The 19263-nt window shown below is 43.9% G+C and overlaps 1 protein-coding gene across 3 annotated transcripts in view; it reads right to left on the bottom strand.

Annotated features, from left to right (window-relative positions):
* LOC147899640 (calmodulin-binding transcription activator 6-like) overlaps positions 1-19263 on the bottom strand; it is a 102373-nt gene that overhangs the window by 29989 nt on the left and 53121 nt on the right. The window lies entirely within an intron of this gene.

The following is a 19263-nucleotide window of genomic DNA, read 5'->3' as shown; positions in this document are numbered from 1 at the left end:
GCAAAATGCCATTGTTCAAAATGATCGTGCCATGTTCCAAGGATGACAATGGTGTTGCCATTTTTGAAATCATAAATGGCACAGAGATAACCATAAAAGATAACTCTTTATCCAGATTTAGCAATGGCTGAAATGGATATGAGAGTCTTTTTAATGCTGAGAACATACAAAACCTCTTGAAGATGGGGTAATGGTGCCATCAAACTTGACTTCAGGATAGCACATGTCAAAGAGGTCATTGTTCGCCATTGCAACTAAGGCACAAATGCACAAATCCCCAAAGAATAGATCTCATTGATCCAAGCTCGAAAAGTTATTGCCTGCACAATATCTTAATGCCCATATGCGCTTCTTGCACAATGTTGCAACAATAATAACTTGAAATTAAACCCTGAGGCACAAGAGCCTAATATTAAAAACAAAGGAAGCAAAAGCCCTAGTTTGCAAAGGACAAATGTGCAAGAAGGCTGTGACCCCTCGACCAGCAACAGCAAAGAATGGTGCAACCAGTGGACCATTGAGAAAGCTATGGCAGAAGCAAACGGAGGCAACCGATGCAGCCAAGAGCTGGGTGGGAGCATAAACCTGCTCTGATACCACTAAGGGATGCATGAGAGCAAGGGAGCAAGAAAAGGCAGCCAACAGTCGAACTGAACTTACGTATTATAGTAGCACTCAAGTGCAAAAAGACAAGATGAAATTAGAATACAAGCCTATCAAGGATAACCTTAAATCCTCATCTGGTCAGCTGATGTTATAAGACTTAACTTAGTTCTAAATGAAATCATAATGACTAGAACTAATTAGTTGTCATAGTCATGCTTATGCAGGTGTGTGATTTTCAGTTAAATTACTCAAGAACTTAGAAAACCCCCCCCCCCCCCCCAAAAAAAAACACACATACATCATTCAGATTTCTGACAAAGGATAAGTAAAGAAAGACAAAGAGAAGACTCTGGCACCAAAAGGGGTGTGAATGAGGCACACCCCCTACCTAGGCTGAACCCAGGTATATTTCTTTATTACATAATGCTCAGCTTCAATTACAAAAGCAATGCACACCCTCGGACAGAGCCCAGGGCAACCTAGAAGACCTAAAGGGTAAATATGAAGTCCAATTATAAAGCAAAGTATCCCCTGATTGGGAAAGGGGGCCCTCACTACGTATGGAAACCCAATAGGTTGCCGACTCCATTGTCTCCCTACCCTTATCTCCTTTCTCTCTGTATGGTGCATAACGCTAATACCTCGCTAAATGTTTAAAGAAGATCTTGTTGTGATTACACGATTAGATTACCATTGCAAATTACATATATTCAAAACTAGGATGAGTCGAATCTTTTGAAAACAAAGTTCCTTTGTAGGAACATTCTTTGACAACATCATAGTGTTCAGCAAGGCTTTTGGGTTTAGGGTTTCGGGTTTAGGGTTTAGCGTTTAGGGTTGAATCTTAGTAGAATATCGGGACCGAGTGCTATGATAACACTCTATTGGCACCAATCTATCTCTCAAGCTTTGGAACACACATAATTCAAATTAGAAATAGATAGATTACAAATTCAGGTTAGAAATGTAAGAAAACAAGAGAGAGCAACAGAGCTGCAAAACGTATGAATAGAAGAGATAAGAACAAAGTACAAGCCTAAGGTTTTGTCTTAGTGACAACCTTATCCTAACTACTTGAGAGGGGGAGAGAGTAGTGGAAGAGAGCAAGAGAGTGAGAGTGAGAGAGAGTGACACTCTAGTGCGGGTGTGAAGAATAATAAGCCACACCACAAACTCACTTATGTTTTATTAGGATTAGGTTTACCCTATGACTGTCTTAAGACAGTCATAGGTGTCCTATCTTTTAATGAAGGGTTGGCAATGTGCCTTTACCCCAACAACCTCCCACCTAAAGGCCAATGTGCCTAAAGGGGAGAAAAGAATAAAAATTACAGCAATATACAGTTACTGTATACAAGACCATAAAATAAGAATGGTCTCATCCTAATCCCATGATGTGGCGGCAATGTGCAAACCGCTCTGTAGGCAAGCTCTTAGTGAGCAAATCTGCAGGATTATCATCAGTATGTACTTTCACAAGCTCAAGTCGCTTGTCTTCCAGTACCTCCCTGATGAAATGATATTTCACTTCTATGTGCTTGGTCTTCTGATGAAAGACCGGATTCTTTGCCAACATGATAGCACTCTGACTATCACAATGCAAAACTGGCATATCTCCTGTAATGCCCAAATCTCCCACCAGCCGAGTAAGCCATATTGCTTCCTTGCAAGCCTCAGTGGCTGCAACATATTCAGCTTCTGTGGTTGACAGTGCAACACATTTCGGCAACCGAGACACCCATGATATAGCACCTCCTGCAAATGTGAAAATATAACCGGTAGTAGACTTCCGGTTATCCGCATTCCCTGCATAGTCTGAATCTGTAAAACCATGCACCAATGCATCCTACCTACCATAGCATATGCATAAGTCTTTGGTACCCTTGAGATACCTCAAGACACCTTTCACTGCTTCCCAATGCCGCTTGCCTGGATTTGCCATATACCTGCTGATGACTCCCACCGCAAAAGCAATATCCGGACGAGTGGCAACCATGGCATACATCAAAGATCCAACTGCAGATGCATACGGAACCTTGGCCATTTCAGCCTTATCATCATCTGATCTGGGGCTGTCCTTACTGCTGAGTTTTAAATGTGGAGGCAACGGGGTACTAATGGACTTCCCCCCCTCCATTTTAAACCTCTGCAGTACTTTGTCAATGTACTCTTTCTGTGACAGAAACAAAAGTCCCTTGGACCTGTCACGGGTAATACGCATGCCAAGAATATGATTTGCATCACCCAAGTCTTTCATGTCAAAAGACTTATGCAGTTGTTTCTTCAAAGCACTAATCTCATGCGGAGATTTACTGGCAATAAGCATGTCATCCACATATAGAATGAGTAGCATCAAACTGCCATCCTTTGCCCGTTTGGTGTACAAGCAATGATCGCTCTCACACCGATGATACCCTTGGGACTGCATGAAGGCATCAAACTTCTTGTACCATTCCCTTGGCGCCTGCTTGAGTCCATACAAGCTCCTCTTGAGCTTACACACAAGCTGTTCTTTCCCTTTAACAGCATATCCCTCTGGCTGACTCATATAGATCTCATCATGAAGATCTCCGTGAAGAAAAGCTGTCTTCACATCCATCTGACATAAATCCATGTCATCATGAGCAACAAGAGCTAACACTGCTCTCAAAGTAGTCATCTTGACTACAGGGGAAAAAATCTCATCAAAGTCAATGCCCTTTTCCTGCTTAAATCCCTTGGCAACCAATCTGGCCTTATACCGAGGTAAAGCATTTGAATCCACTTTGACTTTGTAAACCCACTTGCATGGCAAAACCTTTCTGCCTGCAGGTAACTGCACCAAGTCCCATGTATCATTCTGAAGTAGGGAGTCCATTTCTGACTGCATGGCTTTCTCCCACTTCTTTTTTTCTGTTCTTCCCATAGCTTGCTTGAAGCTGGAGGGCTCACCACAATCTGTCAGCATGATAAAATCAGCCACATTATTGGCTCCTGGAACAAACCTGGCAGGAGGCCGTTGTGCACGGGTGCTCCTCCTAACAAAATGTTCCGGATTAGGCTGCTGTCCAGCCTGTTCTTCATGCATGACGGGTGGCTGTACCACCATATCTGGCTGTTCTACAGCCCCATCTGTTGGCACATCCAGTGGTGCATCATTGGCAAAATTATCTGGCTGATTTTCAGCCTGTATACCCTCTTGAACAGGGTGATCTGCAGCAGCCTGCTGCTGCATATAAATGGGCATTCTTTGCTGTCCAACATCATCATAAATAACCCTCCTGTATTCCACAGGTTGCACGGGTTCCTTGTGTACACTATCTTCTTTAAAGATGACATCATTGCTGCGTATAATCTTCCGTTTAACGGGATCCCATAACCTGTACCCCATTTCACCTTCGTCACCATAACCCATAAAGATGCATCTTATAGACTTTGGATCCAGTTTGGTGCGTAGATCTTTGCGTACATGAGCAAAGCACTCGCAGCCAAATACACGTAAGTGCTTATATGAGGGTGGCTTGCCAGACCACACCTCCTCTGGCACTTTCAACTCCAAAGCCTTATTTGGTGACCTGTTAATAATGTGAACTGCTGTTTGCACGGCTTCTGCCCAAAAGCCATGGGGTAATGCAGCATAAGACAACATACATCGAACCTTCTCCTGAACAGTTCGATTCATCCGCTCACTTGCACCATTTTGAGATGCATTATGAGGGGCTGTGAGTTCCTGTTTGATGCCCTTAGCTTGGCAAAATTGCACAAAAGCATGTGACACATACTCACCCCCATTATCGGATCTGAGGCATTTCAGCCTACGACCTGTCCGATTCTCAACCTGAGCGACAAACTTCTTGAAAGCATCTAAGGCATCTCCCTTATGCTTCAAGAAATAGACCCACACTTTACGTGTGGCATCATCAATGAAAGTAATAAAATATTTTGCACCCCCTAGTGATAACTGTGGCATCTCACACAAATCACTGTGCACTAGATCAAGTGGTGCTCTATTCTGGGGAGTTCTCCTCTTATGAGGAGTTACAGAATGCTTGCCAAAAATACAATGATCACAAGTAGGCAAATCTGAAAAAGAGAGAGGCGGCAGATAACCCAAACGTGACAGTTCTTGCATTCCTTTAACAGACATGTGTCCCAACCGGCTATGCCACAATGAAACCTTTGGCAGCTCGGTTATGGCAACAACATGATTACCCACACTGGAAACATAAAGAGGGTACAAGGTATCACTCTTAAAACCCTCAGCCACTACAATCTGGCCATCAGTAATCACCCATTTGGAATCCCCAAATGTGGTGTGGTAACCACTGTCATCCAATAAGCCAGTGCTAATCAGATTTTTCTTGATTTGCGGCACATGGTGAACACCATCAAGCATAAATGACTGTCCATCAGGAAATACTATCTGTATACTGCCAATCCCTGCAATCTGACATGCATAGTTGTTCCCAAGATGAACAACTCCATGAGTACTTGTGTAGGAAGTAAACCACTCCCTATGAGGAGTAACATGAAAAGAGGCACCTGAATCCAAGAGCCAGGTGTGCATGTCATGGCCATCAATAACCAAAGCATGTGCTATTACAGCAGAAGAGCATAAAACATCATGTATGTCACTGTCACTGTCCTCTGCTGCAACATTCACTGCATCCAAGTCATCTGCCTTGGCCTTGCCTTTGCCTTTACTTGCATTTCCTGCATCCTTTGTTTCAGCCTTCTTGGCTTTCTGATCCCGTATGAACTTGAAGCACTTTGACTTCACATGTCCCTTCTTGCCACAATAAAAGCATTCAATGTCCTTTTTGCCACGGGACTGACTGCGGGATTTGGACTTACTAGCAGATCTCCCCTTCTGCTGAGTCCTGCCTCTGTCCTGTACCTGCAAAGCATTTGAAGACTTGCTGCCCGCATTATTCTTTCTGCTCATCTCCTCCATAAGGAGAGAGCTCTCTACATCAGCATAAATAAGAGTGGCATTCGAGTTTGACAGGGTGGTCTTGAAAGTGTCCCAACTCTCGGGGAGGGTACACAGCAAGAAAGTAGCCTTGAACTCCTCATCAAGGTTCAACCCCTGTGCAATCAGCTGTGTAAAGATAGCATTGAACTCACTCAAGTGTGAGGTCATAGCTGTACCTTCCTTCATGCGAAGATCGACCAGCTTCTTCAGCCAATAAACCTTACTGGCTGAGCTCTTTTGGGCATACAATTCTTCTAGTCTTTGCCATAGACCATAAGAGGTCTTTTCAGCCTGTACATTGAACACAAGAGTGTCTGAAATAGTGAGCATAATAGCTGCCCTCGCGGACAAATCAAGCTCTTCCCAGTCATCAGCTGCCATATCAGATGGCTTGACACCCTTCACTCTTATGGGCTTAGCAATCTTCTTTAACAGAAGTACATTCAAGCACTGTTCTGCCCATAATGCATAGTTGTGTGCTCCTTCCAGTTTCTTTATGTTCAGAATTGAAGAATCACCTCCCCCTGATGCCATATCAGATGAGGAAAGTACCTGACTCCCTAGAAGTAAAAAAAGACCGAATAAAAATTCTGATTTCTCAGAAAAAAACCTGCTCTATTCAAGAGCCAGAAGCACTCTCAATGGTGCTGTTTTTACTGTCAGTAAAATCTGCAGCAAAACAGTAAATGTCCCTGCAAATACTGTACCTTCTGACAAACTGTTCTGAGCTCAGAGAGGCATAAAAACAGTAATTTCAGACTGCTGCTGCTGCTCAACAAGTGCTTAACAGTGCACAATCATCTGACAAAACCACCAACACTGCTGTAAACACTGCTGTACTGACTGTACTGATCACTTCTCCCACCTCAGATGAGGTATTGCACTGAGTTAAATTGCAGAAACCACTTGACAAACACCCCAAAAACAGTAAATGACCCTTCAGCCTGTCACAAAACCTGCAACAGTAAATGGGATAAATCCCAAGCAATCACCCTTATACCAAGGGGAGAAAATGCATCTGAAGATCTCTGTCGGTAACCGAAGTGCTATCAAACAAAGTCTGGGCAAAAGCCCCTTGATCTGACACCTGAATCAAGTGGAGAACACCTCAACACTGAGGTAGCATGCAATATGAAATCTCTCTGACACTTGTACCTGACAATGTGCAATGCATAGACTGCCCCTGTGTACTCAGTAACAACACAAATCACAAAGTACAAACACCAAGAAGAAAATCTTTTGAGCACTGTCAACGATGGGCAGTTAGGGACCGAGTAAACTCGATGCGCCCTAACCAAGCGTGGCTCAACTAAGATTTTCAAAGTGCGTACAAAGAATGTGACCTGCAACAAATGTCACCAAATGCACTGCGGAAACAAAGCAAATGTGTGCTCCCTAGCTACACACTGCCTCCAGGCATATACTGCAAACACATCCAGGCAAAAGCCCTTTGAAATGGTCACCCAAAACTGAGAATTGCACTCAGTAAATGCATAGAAGCTTCTGCAAAACAAGCATCTGACCTTCCTGAAAGACAAGTAACTGCGCAAACACCACCACTGTGGCACAAGTCACCTCAAGCGTGAGTGACACGAGAGTACCTGCTGTACCTCAACAAATGCACAGTATACAGCTGAAATGCTTCAGGAATGTATCAGAAATGCTTCATGTACTGCGCGCACATGCACAAAACAGAGTGCTTTAGCACTATTCCTCTTCCAACAAAAATGTCTGCTGTACTTTTAAGTACCTGCAAAGTACCTGCTGTACTTCTGTCCCTGCAGAGTACCTGTGTACTATCGGTGCCTGTAGCAGGCACGCTTCCCCCAAAAATCGAGTCTTGCAGCAAAAATTGTACCTGCAGGTGAAGAAGACGCCCGTACACAGTTGTACGGCAGTCCGTACGACTGTACGGACAGTCCGTACGGCTGCCGTATGAATGGCTGCACACAGCAGCTATGCAGCTGACTGTTGCTGCGTACAGCAGCTGCTGTACTGCTGCAGCCTGACGACGCCCGCGCCCGCGACAAAAAACCCTGCAGCCCTACGAAATGCGCCGCCCTTGGAGGCTGCGAAAAAACGCCGCGCAGGCCGCCTTCACTCCGCGCACGCCGCGCAGCCCTGATATGTTGCGCCCGTACCCGTACTGTGTGTAGTCCTACGCCAGATCCGCCCGTACAACCGTACGGACGACGTACGGCCGTACGGCTCTGTCCGTACGTCCGTACGGTAGGCTAGGGAGAGGAGACTAGGGAGGCAAGGGAAGCTAAGGTAGGCTCTGATACCAGTTGAGAGGGGGAGAGAGTAGTGGAAGAGAGCAAGAGAGTGAGAGTGAGAGAGAGTGACACTCTAGTACGGGTGTGAAGAATAATAAGCCACACCACAAACTCACTTATGTTTTATTAGGATTAGGTTTACCCTATGACTGTCTTAAGACAGTCATAGGTGTCCTATCTTTTAATGAAGGGTTGGCAATGTGCCTTTACCCCAACACTACTAAGTGTAGTTAGGTGTCCTAACTGTAGTTAGGAAAAAAAACCTCTAATGAGGAAAAAGTGCCCCTAACCCACTTATTGGTCATACATTAGTACATAATAATGCCACGTCTCTCTTGTATAAACTGGATTCCCAAATAAAAATGTAACATGCCCAAATCTGACATGTCAAATGTAGCTTTCAATTCAGCTTTGAAATCTGTAATTTTTTCTTCATGTGACCCTGTGAGCAGCATGTCATCTACGTAAAGAATGATGACCAAAATATTCCCCCCATCCTTCTTATTGTAAAGGGTACTTTCAGTTGGACGATTACGAAGCCCCTTGCTGGTCAGAAAGGCATCGATCTTGGAGTACCATGCACGTGGGGCTTGTTTCAGTCCTAAGCTTTATTGAGCTTGCAAGCTTATATGCATTACCCAAAATTTCCAAGCCAAGAGGTTGTTCGACATAAACCTCTTCCAACAAGTCTCCATTAAGCAAAGCTGTTTTATGTCCAACTGATGAACATTCCAATCAAAATGTGCAGCCATAGCAAAAACTGATCTGATAGTGGTCATCCAGAAAGTAGAAGCAAATGTCTCCTCATAATCAATGCCCTTCTTCTGAGCATAGCCTTTTGCAACCAGCCGTGCCTTGTACCTGTCAATGGACCCAACTGACTTTCTTTTTACTTAGAAAACCCATTTGGTACCTATGGCATTCTTTCCTGGTGGCAAATACACAAGATTCCAGATCTCATTTTTCTCAATGAACTGCAACTCATCTTGCATGGCATTCATCCAATGCACATCATCCTTAGCTTCTTCAAAAGTAGCACGCTCTTCCTCATCAAGAAAGGTACCTGCATAAGCTGATTCAACAGAAAGAGCCCCCCCTTCGTGCCTTGTTGCACTACGAGTTCTGCCAAGCAAAGAAGCATCAAGTTTACTCTCCCTGAGAGTTTGGAGCAGCCAATTGGGAACAGATTTGGCTGCATGTATTTCTGTAATCTCTTGCCTGACAGCATCTTCCACTGCTTGTGGAGGAACTAAATCAGCCAGTGGCTGAATCGGGGCATGTGGAACATGAGGAGCTTGCTGCAAATTCTGATTTTCAGTAGGGATGTCAGATGCGGAACCTAAAGCAATGGGTATTAACCCCTCAAAAACATCATCTGATGTAGAAGAAGCTGGCACATTAAATTCAACTTGTGTATGTGCTGCATTTTATAAAAAGATTACATCTCTGCTGACAAAAATCTTGCGTGAAGCAGGATTGTAGAGACGGTAACCTTTGCTCTCTACACTATACCCAACAAATATGCATTTAATTGCCTCATCTTACAGCTTATGTCGAAACTCAACAAGTACATGGGCATATGCAACACATCCAAAGACACGAAAATGTTCCATTGAAGGCTTTCTCCCATGCCAAACTTCATAAGGAGTCTTTGTTACAAAGCCTTAGTGCGAGCCCGATTGGCACACATGAGACCCTCAAGCCAAACCCTGTGGGGCAACTTTTTGCTTGTGAGCATGCATCTATCCATTTCCATAAGAGTTCTATTCTTCCCCTCAACTTTTCCATTTTGTTGAGGGGTAAGCCTCACTATAAGCTGATGTGTGATGCCTTTCTCTTTCAAATAAGCCTTAAATTCATGAGACATATACTCCGCCCCTCTGCCTATAAGTAGAATCTAAAAACTGAGGCCTGTTTCATTCTCAACCTTTGCTACAAAGTGCCGAAAATGCTTAAACACATCTGATTTTTTCTTGTAGTCCAGATTCATCAGCCAACTTAGTGGAAGAAGAGTATGCCTTTTTGAGTTTAAACCATAGACCCAAGTGTAGTTTGAGTAGTCATCAATAAATGTGACATAATAGAGATAACCACCCAAAGGAAGAGTCCTCATGGGACCACAGACATCACTATGAATGAGCTGTAATTTCTGAACAGCTCGTATTGCACCATCCTTTTTGAAGGGAAACCTGTGCATCTTCCCAAGTATGCACCCTTCACAAGCATGAGGGGGAGGTGACTCCAAACGAGGCAAAGCATCAACCATAGCATGTTTTTGAAGTGTCATCAACAAGCTGCCATAACTCATACGCCCATATCTAGCATGCCATAACTTCGCATTCTGCATAGCAGCAGTGGGAAGGAAACTGCAAGTGCATCATCTAATTTTTTCTCAAAAACATCAAGCTGAAAAAGACCAAACAACGTGCCAAATAGTCTCAACGCATAATCATCTTCCTTATCTCGGACTGCACACTTGTCATCTTCAAAGACAACCTAAAATCGTCTTTTATTGGGAGAGGACACTAAAAGCAAATTCTTCTTGATTCCGCGTACATAAAGTACATCACGAATTCTGAAATTTGTAGCATCTGTGGCTGTAAGTAAAATCTAATCAATACCACAAACTGAATGAGAATAATCATTTGCACAAGACACCCTTTTTCCAGCACATGATGGATGCAGGGAATCAAACAAACACTTCTTGGAAGTGATATGTTTGGTGGCACCACTCTCAAAGTACCAATTATTCAATGTCTCATTGATATTGAAAGCACATGAATCATTAGAAGGATCATAACTACAAGTCAGAAAGCATAGGAGTCATCCTCAATGTGGCTGTAATATCTGGAGCAACCACCCATCACCACTATCATGTGCATGAGGAACTGAATCTGTGACAGCCATACTTGAATCCCTTTTCTTTTCCTTGGCGATTCTTTTCTTGCATTCTCCTATGTAATGACCCGGCTTCTTGCAATAATGACAAACACCCTTTCTCTTGGGCTTCTCTGCATCATTCTTAGCCTTGTGAGAAGGCTGTCCAGAATCAGCTTTATGCTGATGTGAAGGCTGATTTGCATACTTATGTTATCCCTTCCCTTTGGACTTAAATTTCAAAAGCATGGCATGCTTGTTAGAATTATTGTTATAATTTAGCAGTGACCAATGTAATGTAATAAGTAGGTTACGGGCACTTTTCCCTCAATTATAGGTTTTTTCCCCTAACCACAGTTAGTTCACTAACTACGGTTAGTGAAGGATAAGGTTTTGTCACTTAGACAAAACCTATAGCTCTCTTCAATTGTAGCACACTCTTCTATTGCAACTATCGTTTTCAGCTCTCACTCTCTTACTCTCCTACTCTCACATTTTGCTCTCTCCCTTCTACTCACATTTTGTATCAGAGCAGTGCTCCTTCCCGGACGTGCTCCCAGCTCCTTGCCCAAGCTCCTCCTTCAACTCGAGCTTCCCAAGCTTTTGGCGCTGCATCGTTGCCATAAAGCCCCAGCCCGTACAGCTTCCGTCCCATTCCGTACAGCCATCGTTGGATGTTCCGTACGTCCGTACCAGGCCCAGCTGCCCTACGCCATCCGCACGCTTGTCCGTACCTACACATGATCCGTACATACGTACGGATCTGAAGCGGCACCCGTACACTGCTCCGTCCGTACTCTGTACTGCAGAGTAGCGCGGATCGTACAGGTCACCATCCGTACCAGCTCGTCAGATCCGTACAGCCCGTGCCGTCAAATCCTTACAGCCCGTGCCGTCAGATCCGTACATTTCGTACTGTCAGGTCCATACACCCTGACTGTACATTCCGTACAGTTCTGTACTTTTGTACGGACTCTGTCATTCGAGACAGAAATTTGCTGTGTAGGCCATTTTGAGGGCAGATTTGGACACATTTTCTATATTGGGAATTTTGTCAAATTTGTAGCTTTTGCATTTGTTGCAGAAATTGCAAAAATTTGAGGCTTTTGCAATCACACTGCAATTTTGTAGTGAAATTTGGGGCTTTTGCAAGCAGAGAGCAATTTGTGCAACATTTGGGGCTTTCAGACCATTTGCCCCTTTCTGGTTGCAATTTCAAGCCACAAATTGGGGCTTTTGTGTTGGGAGAGCAATTTTGCAAGTTTCAATTCACACTGCCTTTTTGTGAGTGTTTTGAAGCACTTTTGGCAGGTTTTGAGAGAGATTGGATGCTCTAGCAGATTTCTGTCAGAGACATTACAGAGATTTGAGTTGCATTTTTAGCCAATGTTTAGCTGTATTTTTTAGGAATTGTGCACTCCACTCCCAGCAAGGGAATTCAGATTTGCATTTGCTGTATTTTCTTTCTCAGACATGGCCCAACAAAATCAGAATGATTTCCAGTTCAGTGGTCTCTCACAAGACGATAAGCTGGATGGTACCAACTACTCCCTCTGGAGTTTTATGGTACGCAATATTCTGATTTCCCGTAATTTGTGGGACTATGTAAATGGGGATGAGATCCGGTCAGCAAATGTGGCACCTAATACCCCTCCCCAGCAAGGAGGAGGCAGAGGTCGTGCATAGGGTACAGCTGCAGCACAAGTTATTGGTGCAGTTATACCTACCACTCCAAAGCAAAAGAGATGGGATTCACGTGACGCTTTAGCTTTGTCATGTATTTCTCTTTCAGTGAAAAGATTCATCATTCCGCATATTCGGTCGTGTAAGACCTCAAAGGCAGCATGGGATATTTTGGAGAGCATGTATGCAGCTCGGAATGATGCCACGGTATCTTTTTTTAAAAGAGAATTGTCTCATACACATATGGAAGAGCGTGACTCCATGTCAGTGCACCTCACAAAGCTACAGGGTTTACGAGAGCAATTGTTGAATATTGATGAGATCATTCCTCACTCAGAGATGATTACCACTACTCTGAATTCTCTTCCTGAGTCTTATCTCAACTTTCATACCTCGCTGAATTTGTCATTGAGGGGGGGTGCAAATCCTCTCAATTTTTACAAGTTGATAGGACTTCTCTTGCAGGAAGAACAGACCAAGAAAAACATGGCTTCACGAGCAGGTGAACATGCCATCCTTTCAAAATTCAAGCCTAAAGTAAAGGGACAAGCAAAGACATCAGCAAATCAGCCTTCCAGTGGTTCAGGACAGCCTTCTCAAAAGGCTAAGGGTGATGCAGGTAAACCCAAGAAGAAGGGAATATGTCATTACTGCAAAAAGCCAAGTCACTACATTGGAGAATGCAAGAAAAGGCTTGCAAAAGAAAAGAAAAACAGCTCCGGTATGGCTGTTTCAAATTCAGCTCCTCATGCATCTGACAATGAGCAAGCTACAGCCAACTTCGTGGAGCACGACTATGCCTTCTTGTCTTGCATTTCAGACTCTCAGTTGGCAGCTCCACATAGTACAACCACTTGTAATGATGACTCTTATGCTTTTCTGACATGCAGTTATGATTCTTCCAAGGATGCATCAGCTTTCAGTGTCAATGAGACACAAATATTTTGATAGCGGTGCCTCAAAGCATATCACTTCCAGGAAGTGTCTTTTCACATCTCTGCATCCACCACCCGTTGGTAAAAAGCTCACATGTGCCAACAACTCCTCCTATTCAGTTCGTGGTACAGAAGAAGTTGAACTTACAGCCATTGATGGCTCAATATTCAAAATTTCTGATGTCTTGTATGTGCCCGGTATCACAAAAAATCTACTTTCAGTGTCCACTCTTAACAGAGTTGGATTTCAGGTCATTTTTTAAGAAGACAAGTGTGCAGTCCATGACAAAGAGAATGACTATGCCTTGAGATTGTCTAGCACTTTGTTACGTGGTCTTTTTCAGCTTGACATGTATGAGAAAAGACCAGCACATGCTCTTGCAGTTTCCACTCCTACTGCTGCTATGCAGAATGCGGAGTTATGGCATGCCAGATATGGACACATGCATTATGGCAGCTTGATGACGCTTCAAAAACATGCTATGGTTGATGCATTGCCTCCTCTTGAAACACCTCCTCCACATGCCTGTGAACGTGCATTCTTGGTAAAATGCACACATTTCCTTTAAAGAAGGATGGAACAGTAAAAGCTGTTCGAAAATTACAGCTTATCCATAGTGATGTCTGTGGTCCCATTAGGACTCCATCATTGGGTGGTCATCTTTACTTTGTCACTTTTATAGATGACTACTCCAACTACACTTGGGTTTATGGGCTAAAACGCAAATCAGAAGTGTTTATGGTTTTCAAACACTTTGCAGCCATGGTTGAAAATGAATCAGGACTCAAGATACAGACATTACACACAGATAGAGGAGGGGAGTATTTGTCTGCAGATTTTGATGCATTTTTGAAAGACAAGGGCATTGCACATCAGCTTACAGTGAGGCTAACCCCTCAGCAAAATGGCAAAGCTGAGAAAAAAAATCGTACTCTTATGGAGATGGATAGATGCATGCTAAAAAGCAGAAAATTGCCTCACAAATTTTGGCTTGAAGGTCTCATGTGTGCCAATTATGTTTTGAATCGGGCTCCCACAAAAGCTTTGAAGACCAAGACTCCCTATGAAGTTTGGCAAGGGAGAAAGCCTTCTATGGATCATTTTCGTATTTTTGGAAGCCTTGCATATGCTCATGTGCCCGTTGAGTTTCGGCATAAGTTGTCTGATAAGGCAATCAAATGCATTTTTGTTGGGTACAGTGCAAAGAGCAAGGGCTACCGTCTCTACAATCCTGTCACACGCAAGATTATTGTCAGTAGAGATAATATATTTTCAGAAAATTCAGCTCACACTCAAGCTGAATTTGATTTGCCTACTTCTTCCGATGATGTCTTTGAGGGATTACTACCCATTGCCTTGGGTTCCCCTGCTGATATATCTGATGCAAATCAAAATTTTCGGATACCTCCACATGCACCGATTCAGCCACAGGATGTCTTACCACCTCCACAAGCAATGCAAGAGGTTGTTCAGCAAGAAATTGCAGATATACATGCAGCAAAAAAAGTCCCAAATTGGCTGTTACAAACTCTCAGGGAGAGTAAAATTGATGCTCCATTACCTGGCAGAACTCGGAGTGCAGTAAGGCATGGAGGGGGAGGGGGGGGCGGGGGGGTGCTCTTTCAGTTGAATCAGCTTATGCAGGTACTCTTCTTGATGTAAGGCATGGGGGGGGGGGAGGGGGCTCTTTCAGTTGAATCAGCTTATGCAGGTACTCTTCTTGATGAGGAGGAACCTGAGATATTTGAAGAGGCACAGGATAATGTGCATTGGATGAATGCCATGCACGATGAGTTGCAGTCCATTCAGAAAAATCAGACATGGGAAGTTGTCGATTTGCCACCAGGTAAACACGGTGGGTTTTCAAAGTTCAAAGAAAGCCAGATGGGACCATTGATAGGTACAAGGCAAGGCTGGTTGCAAAAGGATATGCTCAGAAAAAGGGCATAGACTATGAGGAGACTTTTGCTCCTACATCAAGAATGACAACCATCCGGTTAGTTATCGCCATGGCTGCAAATTTTCAATGGAATCTTCATCAGTTGGACATAAAAACAGCCTTCCTTGATGGAGACTTGTTGGAAGAGGTTTATGTCAAACAACCTCCAGGCTTTGAAATTTCAGGAAATGCACTTCAGGTATGCAAGTTGAATAAAGCTTTGTATGGGCTGAAACAAGCCCCACGTGCATGGTATGCCAAAATTCATGCCTTTCTGACCAACAAGGGGCTGCACAATAGTCCAACTGAGAGCACCGTCTACATCAAGAAGGATGGGGGGGATATTTTAGTCATCATTCTTTATGTAGATGACTTACTACTCACAGGGTCAAATGAAGATAATATTGCAAATTTTAAAGCTGAATTGCAGACCACTTTTGACATGCCAGATTTGGGGCTGCTACACTTTTATTTGGGGATCCAGTTCACTCAAGAGAAAAGTGGCATCGTTATGTCTCAATCCAAGTATGTGCAGAAACTCTGGACAGATTCAACATGCAGGATTGTAAGCCCATAGCTACTCCCATGGAGCCGGGGCTGAAGCTTACAATGCATGAAGCAGGTGAATCAATTGATGTCACACTCTACAGTCAGGCTGTTGGATGCCTCATTTATCTCTGCAATACACGACCTGATATTCAGTTTGCAGTTTCTCAGGTAAGCAGATATATGCACAGCCCAAAGACTATGCATTGGCAGGCTGTAAAACGCATCTTCCGTTATTTGCAAGGTACCAAGTCTTTTGGCTTGATGTTTCCCAAGGGGGGTGACTTGCAGATGCATGCCTACAGTGACTCAGATTGGGCTGGAGACTATGACACTAGGCAGTCCACAAGTGGCAATTGTTTCTTTTTGGGCAAAGCTTGTATTTCTTGGCTAAGCAAGAAACAATCTACAGTGGCTACCTCTTCATGTGAAGCTGACTACAAGGCAGCTTTCACAGCGATAGTTGAATGTGTTTGGCTGCATCGTTTATTTGCTGATCTTCATCTTTCATTGGAGGGTCCTTCTCTAATTCTCACTGATAGTTAGAGTGCTATTGCAGTGGCAAAGAATCATGTGTTTCATGCTCGCACGAAGCACATTGAGGTTCACTATCACTACGTCAGAGAGAAGTTGCACGCAGGAGAGATCAGTATGATCTATGTGTCAACACATGACAATGTTACAGACATTTTCACCAAAGCACTTCCACGTGAAAAGTTTGAGGCATTTGCCCTGAACTTACCTCCTTTTGGTGATTGATCATTTCCTTGTACATGACACTGGCACTGCAGGGGGGTGTTAGAATTATTGTTATAATTTAGCAGTGACCAATGTAATGTAATAAGTAGGTTAGGAGCACTTTTCCCTCAATTAGAGGTTTTTTCCCCTAACCACAGTTAGTTCACTAACTACAGTTAGTGAAGGATAAGGTTTAGTCACTTAGACAAAACCTATCACTCTCTTCAGTTGTAGCACACTCTTCTATTGCAACTATCGTTTTCAGCTCTCACTCTCTTACTCTCCTGCTCTCACATTTTGCTCTCTCCCTTCTACTCACAATGCTTACCACCTCGTGAAGCCATGTTCTTCTTACTTTGTTCTTCCTACAACAAAAGTCTTACCAACTCATGAAAGGTGAGAGGGTTGCCACCCCCCCTCAAAGACAGGTTCAACGAGGTGATAAAACCAAGATAAGATTCGGGAAGAGAATTCAAAGTGGTAGTGACCATCTCTGAATCTGGAATGATCTCATCAATATTCAGCAATTGCTCTCTCAAATCCTGAAGTTTAGTGAGGTGCTCAGACATAGAGTCACCCTCATCCATGTGAGTATGAGTCAACTCTCTTTTCAAGAAAGAGACCCTGGCATCGTTGCGGGCTGAAATACTCTCCAAAATATCCCAAGCTGCCTATGAGGCCTTGCATGACTGAATGTGCGGAATAATAAACCTTTTGACAGAAAGGGAGATAGCTGAAAGTGCTAGTGCATCACATGAATCCCACCTTTTCTGTTCCTGTGAGGGAGCCACATTGCAGCAGCTGCTGCACCTACACTTGTCCTGCCCCCTGAGCTTGTCCTCTACCCCTTCCTCCACCTTGTTAAGGAGGAGTGACAAGTGCAACTACATTCTCTGGCCGTGTCTCATCCCCATTGACATAATCCCATAAGTGTTTGCCAACTAAGATATTGCGAACCATAAAACTCCATAAGGAGTAAGTAGTTGGTACCATCCAAATTATCCTCCTATGTGAGGACTCCAAACACTTAATTCGGATTGTTCTGGGCCATAACTGCCAAAGAAAAACAAATTGCAGCAAGCAAATGTGACAAGATTACCCTTCCTGGTATTTCAGATGCACAACCCAAAAATGCCAAGAAATCTGTCAACAATGCCAGCTTACTGTCAAAGCCAATCAAAGGCTTAGAATGCACCCAAAAAGTCCTGCAAATGCCCAAAAAATGTCAAAATAACACTACAAAGATGGCAAATGTCTGCAATGTCACTCAAACTGAGTCCAAAACTGCTTGCAACAGTCCCAAACTGTTAGTACACTACCAAATTGCATCCGAATGCCAAAAGCCCTAATTTCTTCATCCAAAAGAGGGCAAATTAGATGAAAGCCCCAAAGTATGCAATAATCTGCAAAAGCCCCAAATTTCTCTGCAAAATTGCAAGAAAAACCAAAAGCCCCTAACTCTGGAGCAGATTTTGCAAACTGATTGCAATGTTTGCAAAAAACAAAATGCCCCAAATGTAACCTGCACCTATCACCTACAAATGTAGCCTGCAAAGGTCACCTACAAAGAGGCCTTGCCAAAACAACCTGTAGAGAGCATCTGCTTCCAAGAGCTGCAGGTACACAACCAGCCTGTACAGACAGCAGCAACGCTGCTATAGCAAATGCGCAAGTACAAACTGTACAGCGCTGCACATGCAGGTACGAAAATGTACGACCCTAACGTCAACGCAGGTTGCAGGTAATTAAAAATACCGTACAACATACGGCTCTAGCACTCCTACAGGTACAAAAATTCGTACACAGTACAAACAAGGCAAAGAGGTGCAATTGTACGGACGAGGCAGTTGTACGGTCTGGCTGAGTGGCTGCTCCAAGGTACGGAATGATGGTTGCTCCAGGTGCACCGAATGGTGAGCGCAGGCATTCCGACAACAAACGTATAGTCCGTATGAAGACTTGGCGTCTCAATTTAACAACGTGGTACGAATGCAGTATAACAAAAATCGTACGGACACGTGGGTTGTACGACAGGGAGTAGCGTGTAGCTTTACGGACCTATGTACGATGGCACGATGCACACTAGCTTGACGATGGGCTCAAGGTCCGGGAGTAGAGAGGCAAGCTTGACGATGAGCTCTAGGTCCGAGAGTAGAGGCGAGCTCTGATACCACATGTGAGAAAACAAGAGAGAGCAAGAGAGCTGCAAAACGTCCCAAAAAGAGGTAAAATTCTATTAATGCTTGAAAACCATACAACCAGCTTCCAAAAGGAGTTGTCGATGAGAAAGACAAACAAAACAGGTTGCCAGCTACAAGAACAAACACCCATTTCCAGATCTCATGGATCACCACCTATAGAGATTCCGAAAGAGGAGCTAGCACCCATGATGGTGGTCCATACATCTAGCGAATACCTCTCGCGGAAACGATGTAGAATACTCCTGCTAGCCATGTCTCGCGGAAGTGCTCCCATCTCTCAACAGTCATTCTCGAGCCTTGAGTACCGCGCTCCAAAATGGCACGTAAGGTGAAGATTATATCCTGCCAAATGGCTACTAAGGTAGCCGTCGAAGAAATTGTGTGGCCTCCCATCACCCGGCTGCATCAAGCCACCCAAACATTCAAGGCAGTGATACTAGAAACAGTCTCCCAAACACCATCCTTCGGGAGAGGTGGTGGGCGTGAATGTGAGGGCTGAACTGCGCC

This window comes from Dipteris shenzhenensis, chromosome 8 (genome assembly GCF_047967505.1).
Source record: "Dipteris shenzhenensis isolate YYH24624 ecotype China chromosome 8, Dip_SZ_1.0, whole genome shotgun sequence".
Lineage (NCBI taxonomy): Eukaryota > Viridiplantae > Streptophyta > Polypodiopsida > Gleicheniales > Dipteridaceae > Dipteris > Dipteris shenzhenensis.
The sequence above is the reverse complement of the archived record's forward strand: the minus strand, read 5'-3'. Positions and strand labels throughout refer to the sequence as shown.